This window comes from Tachypleus tridentatus, chromosome 8 (assembly GCF_004210375.1).
Source record: "Tachypleus tridentatus isolate NWPU-2018 chromosome 8, ASM421037v1, whole genome shotgun sequence".
Classification (NCBI taxonomy): Eukaryota; Metazoa; Arthropoda; class Merostomata; order Xiphosura; family Limulidae; genus Tachypleus; species Tachypleus tridentatus.
The window spans coordinates 94,407,064-94,428,591 of NC_134832.1; the positions used below are offsets into that span (position 1 = coordinate 94,407,064).

Here is a 21,528-nt window from a genome sequence, read left to right on the forward strand (position 1 = left end):
TTCATCACAACCTCATTGTGCCTTATATCAAGTTATTTTTTTTCAATCATTTATTTATCGTAGTTTATAAGGAAAAATGTTTCAGGTCCTTTTTCCATCGTCTGAAGCTTTTAGTCTAATGGCCATGATTCCATATCACTGTATATCATACCAATCAGAATAATGAAGTCGATCTTAAGATATTGATAAAACAATCCTAGATACTCCACTGTATGAGATCTTCGACCTCACATCTTTCGTTTAAACATACGAGAAGTAAAATGTAGTAGAACAGGGTTAACTGTGGTTTCAGCGTCTTCGTTCATTTCAAGGTGAGGATGGTAGCTTGTAAGTCTTCATCAACTTCTAGCCTTTGTTATAATTATCAACAGAAAAAGTAGCTGTGTTTATTGGATAAGAGAGTTCTACTGCGAAATCATACTTTTTCCTTTGCAGATGAGGGCGTTGTTCCGAATTGGACTGGAGCCAGTTGCTATCCTAAGCGCTCTGTTGTGCAAGTATTCTCTCTTTCGTGGAGAACATTCAATTATCCTTTCTTTGAAATGTTGAATGCTTTGGCACTACAACGTTTAATAATTTCGTCATACGAATAAATTTCCTAGGAAGGAGCTGTGATGACAAATTCCAACCGTAAAACCACCTAGTTCGTTACACTGAACCCAAATCATCATCCGTATCGTTAATGCTCGGTATCTGCAGCGGCACACCACTACAATAGTATATGTTGACACACCACTACAATAATACATGTTAAAAAACCACTACAATAGCATATGTTGACACACCACTACAATAGTATATGTTGAAAAACTACTACAATAACATATGCTGATACACCACTGCAATAATACATGTTTATACATCACTACATTAATATATGTTGACACACCACTACAATACTATATTTGACACACCACTGCAATAGTGCATGTTAATCGTTTGTACAGCTCTATTAACTTTCATGTTGAAGCATAAAAGCAAATAAAAAAATAAAAGAAGCTATGAACACATTCACATGAATGTTTATAATCTTTATGATATTCTGTTCATTAGTATCTGAATGTTTTAAAAGTGTTTTTACAATCTTGAAAATGTGTAAATATCAGAGAGGTTTATAATTTATTGATAGATCCTTGAAAAACACTCAGGTGATTTTCTATCTGTGGGTTTGCTTGTTTTTCCCCTTAGTGGTTGTCTTACTTTATAATATATCTGATTTTCATCCTACAATTTTAAGTTTCAATACCCGTTATGTTTCGCTTCTACACCACCACACAACAGTGTTATTCTGCATAGCAAGAGAAAAGTCCTAAAGAGCTTACGAAGGTGTCGAATCACGCTCGTCTTTCATAAACTTGATGACACTCACAAAGCGGTCCAGCATGGCCAGGTGGGTTGAGGCGTTGGACTCGTAATATGAGGATCTCGGATACGAATCCCCGCAGCATGCTCGCCCTTTCAGGAGTGGGGACGTTATAGTGTGACGGTCAGTCCCACTATTCGTTGGTAAAAGAGTAGCTCAAAAGTTGGTGGTAGGTAGTGATGGCTAGCTGCCTTCCCTCTAGTCTTACACTGCTAAATTAGGGACGGCTAGCGCAGATAGCCCTCGTGTAGCTTTGCACGAAAACAAACACTCACAAAGCGAATATAAACGGAATATGCAATTGTAGATTGATTATCTGGAATTAAGCACAAAGTTACACGATAGGCTATCTGTGCTCTGCACACCACGAATACCGTAACCCGGTTTCTAGCAGTGTGAGTCCACAGACATGCCGCTGTGCTACTGGGGGGCATTTAAAAAATATAACATAATACATGTCCTGATCCTTGATTGAATAGTACATTCAGAGAGAAAAAAGTTAGGAAAGGTTTCATATGATATTTAAAAAAAACCTTAAACCCACAACTTATTTATCTGGTTAAATATTGTACTGTAAGGCGCATCTGGCATTCCTCCGTTATGACAAATCATGTAGCCACAGTCTAACTTGTAGTTTGTGCACTCTCTTGTATATAAATAAATACCTGTAAATTTATAAAACTGATGCCAAAGTAAAGCTTTATCAGCAACAAAATGTGTCAGCTACTGATCAAAATCACATCAAACATACTAGTTGGATTTCAACTGATTTAGTAATTATTTTTAGCGCATACATGATAAATTTTGTATTTTAACTTTTATTGCGTTTTAATACGATTATAAGAGAATTTTCTAGTTGCCATTTACGACCGTTTAACTACACTAGATAACTGTAAAAAATTATACGAACAATAACAAATAATATCTATATTATCGAATTAGTCTTCACCAAAAGTTAACAACAATACACAGTTGCACTAGTGGCCCTTTCAAATTATCACTAATGACTGTCTCTAATTAGACGAAGGCTCGGTATTGCCGGGTAATTAAGACACTCGACTCGTAATCCGAGGAGCGCGGGTTCGAATCCCCATCACACCCAAACATGGTCGTCCTTTCAGCAGTGTGGGTAGTATAATGTTACAGTCAATCCCACTATTCATTGGTGTAAGAGTAGTCCAAGAGTTGGCGATGGGTGGTAATAACTAGCTGCCTTCCCTCTAGTCTTACACTGCTAAATTAGGGAAGGCTAGAGCAGATAACTCTCGTGCAGGTTTGCGGGAAATTAAAAAACAAACAAATAAACAATTTAATTGGACGAAAGAAATTTCGCTGATATCATAGAGACGATTATTTTATGGTTTCCTTTCCTAGTTTCTGGAAACATACAAGAGGCAGGCAATGCAGAGCTAAAAGGATAATTCAGATTTAGTTACAATTTACGCCAAGGCGGAGAAATAAAATTGAGGTGGCGTCTGAGAATAGAGAAGCTCTATAGAAATATATTATTTTTATCAGAATAACTAGCACGTGTTGAAACTTTTTATATATGATGATCTCAGTGACCGTGTTTCAAATCACAATGTTTTTAAATTTTCGTTATTTGAAATCCGTGAATTGTTCAAACTCAAGGTGTAAAGATATTTTTATTGAAACATAAATACAAAAATCTAACAATAATGATAATCACCTAACGTATCCAAATAAAAAAAGGTAGTAAAGACACTTTTTTGAATGTTTGTAATTGTTAGGAGTTTTATTCTATGAAAACTTTCTTACATCTGAAACCAGTATTGTCAAAATATATGTCTAATATAAAATGATAGCGAATTTTTACCTCATATTGCCTTGTCTTTGCGCATTCTTACATGAATGTGACTTAATTAAACACGAAATTGTACAGCAGTATAACGTATTTTGGCCCACTTTTACATTGATGCTACTAGAATGATTTTACGCATTTTGTACTCGTGGTTGTTTGTTATTTTTAATAACTGTAGATATGGCGTATGTTAATAATGTGAATGTACTAAACAACTAATCACTGTTTTGATTCATATACTGTAAATATTCTCAAATTTCTGATTGATGACACTGACCAAAGCCACATCCCGTTTATTCAAAATGTATCATTGTGTTCCGATCTCGTTGGAAAAAGCATACATATATACGTATAATAGTAGGAAGGAAAACAGGAGCAACTGTCTTAATCACCTCACACTTAGAAGCTTAAAACTGACCTTTAAAGAACGAATAAGAGTGAGTTCATGACCATGAGATAGTGCTTCGTGAACAACAGTTATACAAAGCTGTAACTTCAGTGAAGTGTCCATGGCACCGTCTACTGGTACTAAATAAAGTTTGAACGGTTGGCCTATCGTCAACATCGAAATTACATTACAGCTTCAAGACTTCCAAGAAAGAGATAAAGAAAACTGAGCCTCAGGATACATTCTGGCCTCATGTCAAGTTCAGTGACAAGTTCATTATTATCCACTAGCTACAAAAAGAAAATAAAGAACTGTCTTGAAAAGAAATAAACTTTTTTTTTTTTCACTAAGCGATAAAGTTAAGCTATTCCTGTCTTGTGGATTAGCTTGTTTCTTAATCTGACGAGATGTGTTTGTCAATACACTCTGCTACTCCTGTCTTATGGATTAACTTGTTTCCTAATCTGACGAGATGTGTTTGTCTGTACACTCCGCTACTCCTTCCTGTCTTGTGGATGAACTTGTTTCTTAATCAGACTAGATGTGTTTGTCAGTACACTCCGCTACTCCTTCCTGTCTTGTGTATTAACTTGTTTCCTAATCAGATGAGATCTATTTGTCAGAACACTCCGCTACTCCTATCTTGTGTATTAACTTGTTTCCTAATCAGATGAGATCTATTTGTCAGAACACTCCGCTACTCCTATCTTGTGTATTAACTTGTTTCCTAATCAGATGAGATCTATTTGTCAGAACACTCCGCTACTCCTATCTTGTGTATTAACTTGTTTCCTAATCAGATGAGATCTGTTTGTCAGAACACTCCGCTACTCCTGTCTTGTGTATTAACTTGTTTCCTAATCAGATGAGATCTGTTTGTCAGTACACTCCGCTACTCCTATCTTGTGTATTAACTTGTTTCCTAATCAGATGAGATCTATTTGTCAGAACACTCCGCTACTCCTATCTTGTGTATTAACTTGTTTCCTAATCAGATGAGATCTATTTGTCAGAACACTCCGCTACTCCTATCTTGTGTATTAACTTGTTTCCTAATCAGATGAGATCTATTTGTCAGAACACTCCGCTACTCCTATCTTGTGTATTAACTTGTTTCCTAATCAGATGAGATCTATTTGTCAGAACACTCCGCTACTCCTATCTTGTGTATTAACTTGTTTCCTAATCAGATGAGATCTATTTGTCAGAACACTCCGCTACTCCTATCTTGTGTATTAACTTGTTTCCTAATCAGATGAGATCTATTTGTCAGAACACTCCGCTACTCCTGTCTTGTGTATTAACTTGTTTCCTAATCAGATGAGATCTGTTTGTCAGTACACTCCGCTACTCCTGTCTTGTGTATTAACTTGTTTCCTAATCAGATGAGATCTATTTGTCAGAACACTCCGCTACTCCTATCTTGTGTATTAACTTGTTTCCTAATCAGATGAGATCTATTTGTCAGAACACTCCGCTACTCCTGTCTTGTGTATTAACTTGTTTCCTAATCAGATGAGATCTATTTGTCAGTACACTCCGCTACTTCTGTCTTGTGGATTAGCTTGTTTCCTAATCAGATGAGATCTATTTGTCAGAACACTGCGCTACTCCTGTCTTGTGGATTAGCTTGTTTCCTAATCAGATGAGATCTATTTGCCAGTACTTGTCTGTCCCTTTCACCAGGCGCTTTGCAGGGAACAATCTTGAATAATATCTTTTCAAAGACAACACTTAAGTTTCATTTTATTCACTTCTTGTCTAATTTCGTCATAAGTCTTGGCGACGAATCAACAACGTCCTCGTTAATTTGTATTTAGTTAGTTTTATACTACTTCTTATATCCTGTTTGTTTTCGTGTGGGTTTGGGGTTTCATGGCGCAAAGCATCTAGGCTATCTACGCCTGTTTGTTTTTGGATAGTCGCATAAAAAATTATTAAAGCCTATCTGTGACTCTAGTCTTCCCTAATTTTAAAATGATATACGAGAGGGAAATCATATAGATTTCCATATAGAGAAGTAATTTTTATCTCTGTAACTGGAAGCCAAATATATCTGAAGATGCAACTTTATCCCAGTAAGTGAAAGTCAAGTACATCTGAAATGTAACTATATCCTAGTAACTGAAACTTAGGTATATCTGAATTGCAAGTTTACCCCGCAAACTGGAAGTCATGTATATGTCATGTGCAGCTATATCCAAGGTATATCTGAAATGCAACTTTTTCGAGTTATGTGTGCATTGTGTTAATCAAACCTTAGGAGATGAAACCACATATAAGTTATACACTTTTAAAATGGTTAAATAAAATATACATTTAATAATAAATACCTTGTTTAACATATACCCAAGCTTTTGTTTTACAGGTGACGCAACATAACAAACGCATTACATTGTACTGACAGCGACGAAGTACATTTATGATTCAAACTAAAAAGGTTATATAGGTTATTAAAGGTTGTTATTTATCTGCAATCACCCACAAGAAATTTTAAAATCTTGCTCGTTTTCATACTGAAAATATTTGCTCTTTACTATTCAAAAGTTTTTGAAGTATGTGGATTTTATGATATAGCTTTAAATTTTTATTTTGTCTTTTATTTTGAAGGAATGGAGAGAATGATGATATAAAAGCATCACATTTTAATGTTTTAATGCTTTTAAACTTATAACTATCATATCATAATATCATTAAGTTGTAATGAAAGGTGTTTCATCTGCAACCTTGCATTATATCTAAAAGAGTAACTAAGCTTGTCTTGTCGTCTTCCCTTCTGGTCGTTGATAGAATTAAACGTGGTTTAAATATATGTTTGTTGAATCATATATACATCTGCAGATAAACTATGGTTATGTGGGTAATAAATAATTCCACTATTAAGTTGCTAATATTTCTTTAGGTATCGCATACCAAACATCGCTAACTTTTATCATCTGCGCGCACAGAAGCAGTCTTTAGCCTCAACATTTTTCAAGCGACCCTCAAGATAAGACCTGTCAAGAGTGACAACCACGCAAGCTTTATAGCGTGTGTCGTAGCTTTCAGCAGCGGTGCCTGTTATAAGACTTACCCTCTCTATGTCGTGTCAGATCCTATTAAGTCAAATCTTCGTTCCTATCCTGTTTTGTTATGCTGACAAAAATCACTTCAACTACCACTTTTAAATTCGCTTGATATAAAACAAAACCTAATCAACTTTAAGACTTTACACATACTGCGAGACGTCTATTCTATGTAGGCTTAACTGGTCTAAATTACAAGATCAGCATAACAAAAACTAATTTAACTTATTTGCTCACACTGATCTGTAGTCTAACTGTTCGCATCGTCCTTCACTGTAGGCTGTGTTTCTTTATTTTTAGAATAACTGCTCGACGAAGATATATCATGCCATCAAACTAAGGGCACAGATTATGAGACGCCATCTGGAAATAATAGTTTGGTCAAAGAATAAAATAGCAGACACGACCGTCTTTTAATGAAAATTGTTAAGAATACAGTCAATAATCGTAGAGTTACTATGATCAAAGATCAAAATTTAAGGCGTGTGCCTCTGTTAAGTCATGTAAAGTGTTGGTTAGTACGTTTATTAAGTGTCATCTGTATATTTTTAAAAGAGGTAATTAGGTCAACATAAAATCAAGCTCTAAACACCAGAGCAAGTCTTAATTTAATGTATGTTCTGTTCTCTCCGCTTCTGCCCCCCGCTAGTACAGCGGTATGTCTACGGATTTACAACGCTACAATCAGGGGTTCGATTCCCCTCGGTGGGCTCAGCAGATAGCCCGATGTGGCTTTGCTATAAGAAAAACACAAAACACTTTCGTCTTCTTGAATCAATGTTTTGTACTTCTCTGGTGATGTCATGAATAATATACCATAACGTGTGTGGGTGTTTGTTTTCTTATAACAAAGCCACATCGGGCTATCTGCTGAGCCCACCGAGGGGAATCGAACCCATGCTTTTAGCGTTGTAAATCCGTAGACTTAAGGGGCTAGTGGGGGGCATATATCATAACGTGAAGACATAAAGTACTTTTTTTTTTTTCATTCTAAATTGAACCTTAAGTGACACTTGGACTGCATGGCCTGGTCTGAGACTCCAAAGTTCGCGCACAGCTGTCCATAATTTAGAGCTTCTGAGAAGAGAGAAAACAACCGTTCAGAGGCAAAACGTTACTCTGAAGTGAAATTGCTCCGATTGTCAGTATTATAACGTGCTCATAGCTGAAAGCGTGGAACACATTTAGTGGTATTTTGTTGGTTTGAACCTTGGACCTTGGGAAGAAGTGGAGTTGCCAGGTTGATTGTTTTGAGGTATACATCACTGTATATTTGAAAACTTGGTCACCTGACAAACTCAAATTAAACTGTGTCAGACTTTAAAACTGAGGAATTAGTTAACCTGGTCTATAAATTACCGAGCCTATGCTCATGTTACCAGCTTATAGGATAAGATACGTCCAAGTAGCTGGAGAAAAATATATACTCATAGTTGATAAAGTTTATATGTTACCAATTTATAATAATCACGTGATACGTTAATTCAATACTTATTTTTAACTAAATAATACACATCAGCACGAGCAAGGCTACTGACCTGACTCTACACCTTCTAGTCATTACAATAATAACAGTCCATTGTATAAGTGATAGTTGTTAAAAGTTCTCGTGTATAAATTAACCTTTCACAGTTGTTTCACAGACGCAACAATGGAGAGGGGAACTGATTATTTGTGACTTTTCCAAGTGTCAAAATTGGTACGTTTAACTTTTTAGACGCAAAATCTAGTTACCATGCTATTATTTTCAGCACATGGAACCTCATTAGAAGAATATGCCCCCCTCAACCACATTAATCGTGTAATTAGTAGGTATATTCAGACAGTAAATAAACAAAGCGGCCCGGCATGGCCAAGTGGTTAAGGCATCCTACACGTAATCCGAGGATTAATGGTTCAAATCCCCGCCACACCAAATATGCTCGCCATTTCAGCCGTGGGGGCGTGATAATGTTACGGTCAATCTCACTATTCGTTGGTAAAAAGAGTAGCCCAAGCGTTGGCGGTAGGTGGTGATGGCTAGTTGCCTTCCCTCTAGTCTTACATTGCAAAATTAGGGACGGCTAGCGCAGATAGCCCTCGCGTAGTTTTGCGATCCTCAGATTAAGAGTCGAGCGCCCCCTTCAGTGTATTTTGGCCTGGCTTGGGCAGGTGATTTGGGCGCTCGACTCTTAATCTGAGGGTAAGAGACAGAGGACGGAGTTGTGTAAAATAAATAATAAAGGATATAGACAGTACAAAAACCTTTAATAGAAATTAAAATAAATTATTTTACATTTAAAAAACGTCGAATAATAAAACATAAACCGATCGTTAAATAACACTTAGAAATAATGAGGAATGGACAAAGAAATCGTACTGATAATGGAAAATAAATAAATAATTGGTTCGATTCTTTTATAATTATTCTTTGATGCCTACTTTTTTTTAATCAAGTCCTCTGGTGGAATAGCGGTTAATTTTCGAACTTATAAAATTATAATCCGGGATTCGATATCCTGCTTTGCTCTGAAACAAACAAACGCATCATTTAACCAAATAATAACTTTTTTAACAAATGCGTTATTTAATCAAATAATGTATTTTTTTCGACAAACATTGTAGGCACTTTCCCTACATTAAATGGCTGGTTGGTATGTTGGAAAAAAAAAGAAAGTCCTTATTTAAAACATAAATTATTTATTTTGTTCATGAATAAAAAACGAATCATCTAAGAAAAGTGCCGCCTGTGATTCACTTACGGTTAGTATAAACATTACAAATAGTTTTAATGATTTATACTGAAGCACCTCTCTCCACCTAAAATCGTTTTGCTCACCTTGCAACCAAGTTGCTTTTTTGCTGTGCTCATGAGGTAACACCTACTGTTTGAGCTAAAGCAGAATTTTGTCTTTTTTCCCTCTTAAGTTTATTTTTGTGTAAAGATGAACTCCACATGTTTTTGTATGTTCAACCAAAGGCACAAAACAGTTTAACTAGATATTTAAAGGGAAACAACTGATATAGGGAAGTAATACACATATCAACATATTGCTCATATTACACATATTATCAAATAGATTAAATGGGACTGGAAAGTGTGTTGTCTTTAAGGATTAGAACGTGTAAGAAGGAGCCGTAAGCAGCTGTGACATCCGATGACAGTCGTTCTGAGCTGTGCGAAATGAATTCTGAGAACTAGAGTAACCTGATGAAGAGACGGAGGGTATATTTTGTTTTTACTCATTCACCTCTCTCAATTACCGCTGACGTGGCATACTTTTGAAAAATATTTATTTAGAACTAAAATGAAGTAGTTCATTGCTGAAAGCTAGTTAGTCGCATATTGGATCTATTGTTCATGGCGCTCGGGTTATTTTGTATATCAGAAGATGTGGGAGAGATAAAAGAGGTTCTGCTAGCCGTGGTTACAACGTACTTGCGTTGCAGGCGCTCAGTCCAGCGCTAGATACTACAGTTTGCATGCTTAGTTCTGGAGTTGCTATTCACTAGTAATAGCAAAATACAGGTCCTTTATTATTTTAAATCATATTTAAATTGTTGACAATCAAATTTGGTAAAAGTGTGCCCACTAAAATGTCCTCGCTACATTCATCTCATTATAAATAAAATAATTGAATATATTTTTTTAATTGCTGGATAAAGACTGGAGGTACTGATATTTTCTTGCACATATCACATCTCTTGAACTAAAGTAAGCAAAACTGATGAATGAAATTTTAGAGGACTGTTCTATAATTTTAATCTTAGAGAAAAGTAATAATTATGCATATTTTATGTTTAATAAGTAAATTATGTGAACAAAATATATCTCAGTACTTTTATTTTTATTCTTATATATATATTGTGATTTAAAAATACTGTTTTTACTCTAACTGAAAACTTATAATTACCATGTTTTTTAAAGAGGATATTACAAACTTTTTCTTATAAATAGACTAAAAACAAAACTACATGATAGGCTGTTATTCTGGTTGCTATTCTGGTGTGTATAAGTTGATTTAAGTGTTTGCTCGTGAAAAAACATACACACTGAACTGTTTTGTATTAATAGGTGCGCTTTTACTGTAATTATTTTCGAAACAAGTCAATGCTTTGTTCCGATAGTATCTTTGTACTAGTGTAGAGTCATGCTTCGCCACGTGCCAGAAGTTATAGTGTCGAATTATCTGACTGTTTAGAAATGTTATGAAGTAACCGTACACTGCCTCCAATCTATTGTATCCAAAATCCTGAAACGTCATCGGACTACAAGAAACGTTGTCACAGGTAAGTCTACTGGCAAACGGCAGAAAACTGTTGCCTGAGATGACCATGTTTTGATCAGATTAACATGTAAAAGTTGAAATAAGTCTTGTAACACCTTGTAATGAGAATGGCATGAACACATTATTTCTAGAGTATACAGAATAAGCGAGACTAGGAATCTAACCAAACAAAATTATTTTGCAACAAGGGTTATCTGTAAACCAATATTAATCAGAATTCACCGCTGTCACTATAATATTTGGGCAAGACAACATGCCAACTTATAGTCAGGACACTAGCGACATGTCATCTTTTCAGATGAGTCTTATTCTTGACTTGTTAAAATTAAAGATACGATTCGTGTTCGTTTTTTGCCTGGAGAAAAATGAGGAAAGCCTGTTTTTCCAACAGGAGGTGGTGCAGTACATGTTTGGGCAGCTATTCATCATGGTGAAAAACTGCTCTTCATATCCTCCAGGGAAAAGTCAATGCCGCCTGCTGCAGGCACCAAATGGATACTATATTTTATGCCATATGCTAAGGTAAGGTTGAGCAATAACTTTGTGTTCCACAATGGCATTTCCACTTCCCACAGTGCAAATATTACAAAGGATTATCTCGATCAGGAGGATATTGGCAAAGTCTTCAAATTGCAATTCCATTCAGAACTGTTGGGTTGAACTGTAACTAAGTTACAGGGCTTTTTAGTGAGAAGCTGGGATGAAATCATGGTGGATTATATCAATAATTTCATAGATAGCATGCTACATCACCTTGTGGAGGTTTTTAAAGTTAGAAGATGACCAAACAAGTACTGAATATTTAATATGAGTTGATATAAGATTAGATACACTATTTATAATAATTTGATATTATATTTTGCCACTATATATATACATATTTTGATAAAGTTTTGTTGTGATAGGTGAAATGCTGACTTACTCATCTTTCTACAGGTGTCTGATAAAATTGTTTGCTTTTCTAATAAATCGTTCATGATGGCTATAGAACCTATATTAACATATTTAGATGTTTAATATAACGTGCGTTTCTTACTTTGACAGCACCAAATATATTTATATCCCATCTTAGTAATAATGAGCTTATGTGCTACAAAATATTCAAATATTTTGACCAAGACTCTCCCTATATACATATATGTGTGTAAGTATACACATATACTAACTAAGGCATGTTTCAGATCTAACATAGTATACAGTAGTACACAAATGAAAAAGTTAAGCCTCTTAAAACTGAAATTGTCGAACCTTCAATCATGGTAATGTTTATAAGTTTATACAGGTTAAAGTCAGTTGTGTTCCAGAAGCTATAACTATAAGATTGTGGAAGTTAAGTAACTAAAAACCAACCTTTCAAACTCTACATGAAATTTCTGAAATGTTGAAATGAAATAAAACCAGCATTCCTTCATCACCCTTTTAGTCGGAATTCGAACGAGAAACAACTTCTTTTTTAGCAGTTATGTTATTGGCATAGTTACTCGTGTCTGACGATGAGACAAAGGTAAGTTTACAGAATTACAATGCTGAAATCTGCAGTTAACTTCTCCACGGAGGACCCAGCAAATACCCTAACGTGGCTTTGCTCTAAAACAAAAAAATACCAGTTGCGTAAAAATCACCACTGATGAAAACACTGAAAGACTAGTTTAAGTCAAAGATGATCATAAATAAGTCAAGTTTCTCAAGTGATGGGTAAAAAAAATTAAACAAATTTTCTAGTACGAAATTCGTGACCTCTGTGCATGCGGCTAATGCTGTAATACAGCCGAGAGCTTGATGAAGTAGCTACAGCTTGCTTCTTTTAAGTCCACGCTATGTTTAATGTGTTATTAGTTTCTAAGATAAGGCTTGTCAGCCGGCCCATAGTGGGATTGCACAACATTTATGTGTATGAATCTTTGATTTTTCCATCTTGATTAGAGTTCCAAAATAATACAAAATTATCTTATTTGTTTTGTTTTTACTTTAAAAATGTCACGCTTTTATTTCAGATGGGAAAACGTTCCATGTGAAAGCTTTAATAATTCAAGAGTTTTTTCTAAGGCTATTTTAGATATTTCTTGCTTTTTAAGAGCATCTATTCCGACGATTACAGGGTAACTTTGGAAATCCTGATTTTTACTGTAATTGTTAATTTCATGGTCGTACAGTTTCGTTGTCCGTTGTTTAGCGAGGACCATGGGAACTGAAACTGTACGTGTTGATTGGAAAATTTCCGAGCTTGCACTATCAAGCTCCACTTCACTCCCCCAACAGAAAAGTGCGTCAAGCAGAACGACGTATTTCTTTTAACCCCGGTCGGTCAGAACTTTAAATGAGGTGAGACAGCTTCTCAAGACAAATAACGTTCATTGTTAATAACCATACACATCGAAAAAAGGAGGGAAAATCGACAGAGAAAAATTTACAAAACTTCTCGCTGTTGATTTCTGTAATAACCATTTTACTGGAACTGACTTTGGTTGAGTAAATGAAATACACATGTTAATTTTTAAACCGCAACTGACGCTGAATTTTAAAGGTTATATTTATGATTTGTGATTTCAATATATGCGATACAAAATCCATGCATATATACATACGTAACAAGGAAATTCTAAGAATGTATGTTTGATGTTTATGTATAGTTTCCGATTATTCAAGAATTCCTATTTATAGGTTTTGCACTAATTTCTTTTCAGCTACATATTGTCTTCTTAACATTAAAATATGCCCCCTTACTGGTCTTTAATATATAATTTCTTACCACACGTAAAATTCTAAGATACGGACGAAAGCCACTTGCCTACTTTAAATTCGAATAGTGTTATTCCATAGTTCTTGCTTAAACAACGCACATAAGCAAGCGTAGACAGATTTTCGTATACATGTCTAGCACTTGATCGGACGTTATTCGTTGAAGTTAAATCTGATTCACAAAGTAAAAGTTGGTGTCAAATAAAATCAAACTCAACCTATAGCAGGACTTAACTTACATCAGCCATGGGATAAAATTCATGGCCTTGGCCCTGGATAGGATAAATATAACGAAACAAAAAAAAGAAAAAAAAAAAAGGAGCCACTACAAGCTTCTATTGAAACAATATTCAAGGAAGTAGGAAGAGGCCAAACTGCAACTGACCTTCCCAGGTCTATAAGACCTAAAATCCGAATGATCTGTAAAACGTTTGCCCAGATTTTCCAGAAATTTAAACGCGGTAAATCAAACTTATAGAGCAAAGTTTAGTATCTCTAAACGTCTAGACGGACTTTCCAAAAATGTTGATGTTGGTATTTAAGCACAAAACTACATAATGGACTATCTGTGCTCTGCCCACCACGGGTATCGAAACCCGGTTTCTAGCGGTGTATGTTCCGAGACATGCAGCTGTGGCACAGGGTGCGTGCTTACAGCAACTTAAACACTTACAAGAGATAATTTACAATAACGATGACGTTTTAAAACCAGATTCACGTATACTGGCCGTGCCCTACTGGCAAATCAAAGAACCGTGTAGCACCTGGAAACATAAGAAGACACAACACAACGCTACGTGGCGAATTTCATTGATATTTTCATATATAAAATAATTACTGCGTGTATTAAGCACAGTCCTTGAAAAGTCGCTGCTTCTCAAAAACTAATTTGATAACATAGAACTTACAGTATGTTGAGTTGTCGCCATTCCAACATAACTTTTTTATTCATTAAAATATAATTGTTTCTTATACTTCTTCTGAAATTATTATACAAACATAATTTTCATCATTTCATTCCACAATGCCTAGCTTGTCTTATAATTATGCATACATTAAAATAACAAGAAATAATTATTTTATCGTAAACAATGAAGACCGAGCAACCAGTTACTGTAAACAGTGTTTAATAGAGAAAGACTAAGCCTAGTGAGGTTAGTTCATTGTAAAAATAAATATTCAATGGCACTTTCTACTATCCTTACTAATCGAAAATCGAAACATTTAAAAAATTCTTGGTTAGCAAAATTTTACGAAAATATCGTATTTATGTTGTACAAAGATAATTAATTCTGTTGTTATTGTACCTAATAAAATAAGTAAAACGTATTAAAAAATGGTAACGTGTATTTTACCAACACTTTTCCCAAAGAATAGACCATCAACGATCTTAAAACAGACACATGTTTCGACGTCCAGTGACGTCATCCTCAAGAGTGATGTGATTGGACGTCAAAATATATTGTTTTTGTGGAGACCGTTGACAGTCACAGAATATATTATGTTTTTGTTTGCTTGTTTTTGAATTTCGCGCAAAGCTACACGAGAGCTATCTGCGCTAGCTGTCCTTAACTTAGCAGTGTAAAACTAGAGGGAAGGCAGCTTGTCATCACTACCTAACACCAACTCTTGGGCTACTCTTTCACCAACGAATAGTGGGATTGATTGTTACTTATAACGCCCCCAAGGCTGAAAGGACAAGCATGTTTGGGTGTGACGAGGATTCGAACTCGGGACCCTCGGATACGATGTTTTTAATTGAGCATTAAAAACGTTGATTATCTAAATGTTTTAATTATTCATATTTACACAAATACCTTGAACTGTAATCTTTTTGTTATTATATTTATTTATTTACACTCAAAACATATGTAGCATGTGATGAATCTTTATTGCAGTATCGAATCTCAAACGTTTTGTGCATGCGCGTTTTAGTACGGTGTTCATAGTTAAAATTTAGATTTGTTTATACGTACCTTTTATTACTGTGATGATATACATACGAAAATGTGAACCAATTTATCTGAGTGTTTAAATTGTTTCATTTATATCTAATCACGAAAAAATAAAAAATTCAAAGTATTTTTAAAGCTATGTTTCGTGAGACAACCTTCGGCTCTGATTTATAACCGTTGCCAGATAAGATTATAAGAGTAACTATTTTTTTTTTGCACGGTAGTGACATAAATGCCAAGAACATTTTGTGTGTATTTTTAATGTGGCAGTAAATGGTTTATGATTCATTTAGGTAATCTTACGAAGTATTTCGAATGATGATGAATATAAAGTATTGGTATAGTAAAGTGGTACACTGGCTGTGAAGGTTGAGAACCCCTACTTTATGGGATAGATCAACGAACGTGTCCATGTCTATAAAACTTCCGTTGTCTCCAGTATAATACAGAAATAAATACGAAAGCTAATGCCTCCAACAAATAATGGCACAATGAATGTTTCTCTCTATAGAATTATTCCTATTATTGACTAATAAGACAAATATGTTTACATTTTTACGTCAATGATGGGTTTTCATTGGGTTTAATGAACACCAGAAGCAGGAAAGATCATGATAAAATCATCTGTCCAACCTCGGGAGACAAAAAATATGTTTACTGAGTATAATTCTGATTACGTGGGTTCGAAGAACGCGCCATTATGGAAGCAATTATACATACGGTCCGGAAATTCCAATTATTCTGTTCAGTTTACCTTTACCGAATCGCTTAATAACGATAAACACACACACACACTCATAAAAATAAGTATAAGAGAAGTCTGATTACGAGACTAAAATACATTATTTGTTGAATTAGTTAATCTGCGAATAATAAATAGTTAAGTGTCCCTATTTCAAGTAATGCTTGAAGTTACTTGAATATCTTGGTTACCGTATCAGAACAGAGAATAATCGTGTTTTTATACAACGTGAAAACAAGGTTTTTCTTGATTATTAAGACTATACATGTATTGTTAAATATTATGTAATATAAACTGTACAAAATGAACAAAAGCTAACATTATAATTACAAAAGAGGTCTACTTATTCTCTTAAAATGGGCAAGTTTAGAGCTCTATATTCAATAATTTGTAAGTCAGCAACGGATGAGACCGTATTTAGTGTCAGGTAAATTTAATGAGCACTTACGACCACAATCTACAGCGTACCTAGTGTTTGAGGATCAGTTGACTATGGTTGCAGGTGTCGCTTTCCCTCAGGCACATACACGTGGTATTTCAGATTATCGATTGGCGTTCATCATCACTCGAACCTTTTCTAAAACAGCACTTATTCTCTCATTAAAAGCAGACTTTTCGAAAAACCGGCGTTTCTAACAAGCTTTCAGTACCTCTAATGGTTTTACAACAGTACTTCTCTAACTCCTTTCAATGCATCGTCAGAGCATGCTTTGTACGTGTGTTTCTCTTGGCACAAAGCAACGTAACACATCTGACCGTGCTGTTTGCCCATGGGGACACCTTGTGTTTCACTTCCCACAGTTTCAATACGGAAGGTTAGGGTATTAGTCAATCTAATGTTTATATTCCAGGTCTTATTACTCGTGTTATTGTTGCCTTATTCAGTAGTTCACTTTATACTAGATTCAGCTCACTTTTCGAAACATTGTTCTTGGTTCGACGCTGTTTATGAATTATAAAGTGACACGTTTGTGTTTGTAACACATAGACGCAAGAGGATTAACCAGACGATGTTGTTTCCCACTCACCCCTGTGTTTTTGTCCAAGTTATACCTTCGTGTACATTTTAGTTTCTCCATTCTTTAACAGAGGTTTTTTGCTTAAGAATATATTAACTGGTTACGGTGTCATATTACACGTAAACCGCCAGGCCTAGAACTCAGTTTATAAAAAGTTAAATATGCATTTCTTACTTGCATTTTCAACATTTCGCACATACATCAGCAATATTGAAACGTGAAACATTGTAAGTATACACCCCCAGAAAGCATTCATTTCAGAATAGGGTTTTGTTTGAAGCTTAGTGAGAATAAAAACTATATCATATCACCTGAAGTCATTTCTTTTCTGCGGTTTTACCTACGTACAGTATGGATAAAAACTTTCATAAGTATTGATTGTGTCTGTAGTATATTTATCTACCTATTTCAATAAAGCAAACTCGTTATAATTTATTTACTCGCACCTGCATATTAATTATCAAATACAAGTTCAATATAATTGTTTTATATATTTTCATATATCCCAGGATAAGTCTGACACTTCTCGCATGTAGTCTGATATAAAGGGTTTCTATGACAACTCGAATTATTATCTGGATAAAAACCCCCTCTCTATCATAGATTAAGCCTAGCTTCAGATCGTTGGGTAGCAAGTAGGGTAAATTAATAAAACTTATGAATCCCTCTGGTTCGATTTCGCTCTACTTTCTGAGCTACAGGTAACAACTGTAGTTACTGGTAGCAAGGTACTTTTCTTTATATGTATAAACTACCTAACTACTACGTGATCACCGCCAACAAGATACATGAACTAAACAGTAAATGAGCTTCCGAAATGACAGTTTGAGATTATGAGAATTGTATTTATTTACAGGTGGGCAGAAACTAAACAACTTTAATTGAAAAAGTGTATACGTTGCAAGTGTTAAAAATCATTGTTTAAGTAGTAATCTATAACATGTTGTGTTTATAATATCTAAATTATTTAAATGTACCAATTATAGTTCTCCTGTGAGACAGTAGTCTTAGCGCTCCGTGAGTGAGATAAGGCAAGTGCGTCTGTATGCTCTTTTAGCTCTCAAGATTGTAAACGAACCCTGAACTTCAAAATATTACTCACTGCTAAACTACATAACATTGAGAAATAGTATTACTTGGACTGTTTCAAAAGCCACACATAAACGAAATGTCTTATAAATTTCATTATTGTTGCAATTTGATGCATTTAAGACCACAAATATCGACGTGTGTACCTCTTGGCCGATTCTAAAAATAAAATATTTGGGCGATCTAAAATCAGGATCACTTAGTTTTTCTATAATTAAAGATACCACAGTTATTGATCGATTGCTTGAAACATAAACGAGGATGCAACTTCGAAAGTATTAATGTGTATTTTGAACTAATGAAGTTTTATGGCAACAGATATTGTGTCATCTTTTAGTCAATACAAATTTCACATTTTTATTATAATTAGTAATTTAAATTATTATATTGGCTCATTTTCATCGCATCAACCTGTGTCCAAACAAGTTTTATCTTTGATTCATTTCCTTACTAAAAAATATCATATATTAGATTGTGATCAGAACATTTGTTTCGGATGGGAAATTTGAAATGACTACAAAGATCTTCCTGGTATTAAAACTGATTAGGAAATTAGAAGTAGTTGATTCCTAGTCATGCATCTGTAGGTGTTTTTGAACAAGTTGCTGGGTGCCAAAACAAATCCAATTAATTAATAAACAAAAGTAAAATATAATAATTTTACTGTCGTAAACCACTCTTTTTAGTTCACGTTACTAGTTAGTAAGATAGGCTTAATTCACGCTCAAATTTCATATCCACATCTTCTCGAATTTTGTATGTGTGGATAATTGCAATTCATCTTTCAACAAGTAATTTGATTACAAAAGCTCTACGGACTAATTATGTCATTAAAGCTATAACACGAGGTATATACCTCACGCATATCAAGTGCGTGTGTGTTTTTCGTATAGCAAAGCCACAAAGAGCTATCTGCTCAGCCCACCTAGGGGAATCGAACCGCTGATTTTAGCGTTGTACATCCGGAGACATACCGCTGTACTAGCGGGGGACACGAATATCGAATAACATATCTGGAGTAACAGAAACCAGAGATATCTGATTACAAAAAAAAATTAATATAAAAGAAAACTAAAACAAAATATTATATATATAAATATATTATAGAAATTTATATTGAATCTTAATTTCCGGTTTTACTTGTTAATTTACTTGACAGTTAATTTTAACAAAAATGTCGCTCACACACCTTTTAAAGTCATTTTCAATTTAAATTTTGTTCAATATTTTAGAGTAATTTTTAAACTTTTGAAACTTTACTTTTTATATCAAACAATATTACTTTACCTTTAACAGCGTTAAAAGACTAAACTTGATTTACCAAGATATGTTCGCCACTAGTGATACAAAACACCACTTTAATGTTAAGTTTGTACCAAACTCTTTGAAACATATCTCAAAAAGTGACAGTAATGAAGGACAAAGCTCATTAGCAGTTGTTGTAAACCGTTTTGATGTGTATAGCAGGGAAGCTAAATTATGTTTAATATCTGGGGCATTACAATAAAGAAGCATGAATGACCTACCATGCTGGTTAGGAAAAGGTTGGGCTACTTCTCATCGTTTCTGGAGTGGAAGGATATAAAACAGGCAGTAGGCGTCCACCAATGTCAAGATATTATTATGTCTACGCTGTATGCACTACCAGTGAAATACCACCAACCATACCATAAAATACTCTAGCCTGCACTCTACCTACCAACACATACACACCTTCCCCTGTGGCACAGCCAGTGGCGGCTCGTGAGTTTCTGTCTAGAAAATATATTGTTATTATTTTGTGTGTGTCTGTATTATATTTTTGAGACGATGAAAACAATTTTCTTTGAGGGAGACTAAGTCATCTCAAGCTGCGTTTGGGCTCAGCGGCACGTCTGAGAGTTTATAACGCTCAAAACTGAGTATCGATAACCGCACAGCACAGATATTCTATTGTGTAGCTTTGTGCTTAACTGTGAACAAACAATAAAATTAGAACAATCTCCCCCTTTTATAAAAATTAATATGTCCTACAAGAAATGAAAGTTATCATTTGTGAATGGACCCGGCATGGCCAGGTGGGTTAAGGCGTTCGACTCGTAATCCGAGGGTCGCGAGTTTGAATCCCCGTCGCCCCAAACATGTTCGCCCTTTCAGCCGTGGGAATGTTATAATGTTACGGTGAATCCTACTATTCGTTGGTAAAAGAGTAGCCCAAGAGTTGGCGGTGGGTGACGATAACTAGCTGCCTTCCCTCTAGTCTTACACTGCTAAATTAGGGACGGCTAGCTCAGATAACCCTCGTGTAGCTTTGTGCGAAGTTCAAAAACAAAAAAGCCAACATTTGTGAACGAAAACATTGCAAAGCAAACTTCGGAAATGTGTATCATCCTTTAGGTACATGGTGGTAAATGTGAATCATCCTTTAGGTACATGGTGGTAAATGTTGATCATCCTTTAGGTACATGGTGGTAAATGTGAACCATCCTTTAGGTACATGGTGGTAAATGTTGATCATCCTTTAGGTACATGGTGGTAAGTGTGAATCATCCTTTAGGTACATGGTGGTAAATGTTGATCATCCTTTAGGTACATGGTGGTAAATGTTGATCATCTTTTAGGTACATGCTGGTAAATTTGAATCATCCTTTAGGTACATGATGGTAAATGTGAATCATCCTTTAGGTACATGATGGTAAATGTTGATCATCCTTTAGGTACATGGTGGTAAATGTGAATCATCCTTTAGGTACATGGTGGTAAATGTTTATCATCCTTTAGGTACATGGTGGTAAATGTTGATCATCCTTTAGGTACATGGTGGTAAATGTTGATCATCCTTTAGGTACATGGTGGTAAATGTGAATCATCCTTTAGGTACATGGTGGTAAATGTTGATCATCCTTTAGGTACATGGTGGTAAATGTTGATCATCCTTTAGGTACATGGTGGTAAATGTGAATCATCCTTTAGGTACATGATGGTAAATGTTGATCATCCTTTAGGTACATGGTGGTAAATGTGAATCATCCTTTAGGTACATGGTGGTAAATGTTGATCATCCTTTAGGTACATGGTGGTAAGTGTGAATCATCCTTT

General features: G+C 35.0%; 1 protein-coding gene across 4 annotated transcripts in view; it reads right to left on the minus strand.

Annotated features, from left to right (window-relative positions):
- The window catches only part of LOC143222971 (protein jagged-1-like), a 152,562-nt gene that overhangs the window by 113,526 nt on the left and 17,508 nt on the right, over nt 1–21,528 (minus strand). Inside the window, exon 1 of one of the 4 annotated variants that reach the window (XM_076450256.1) lies at nt 16,811–16,929. The exons of the other annotated variants lie outside the window; for them this stretch is intronic. The gene's annotated coding sequence lies outside the window, so the exon portion shown is untranslated. Of the gene's footprint in view, nt 1–16,810; nt 16,930–21,528 lie in introns of those variants that run through there. 4 annotated transcript variants of the gene reach the window in all.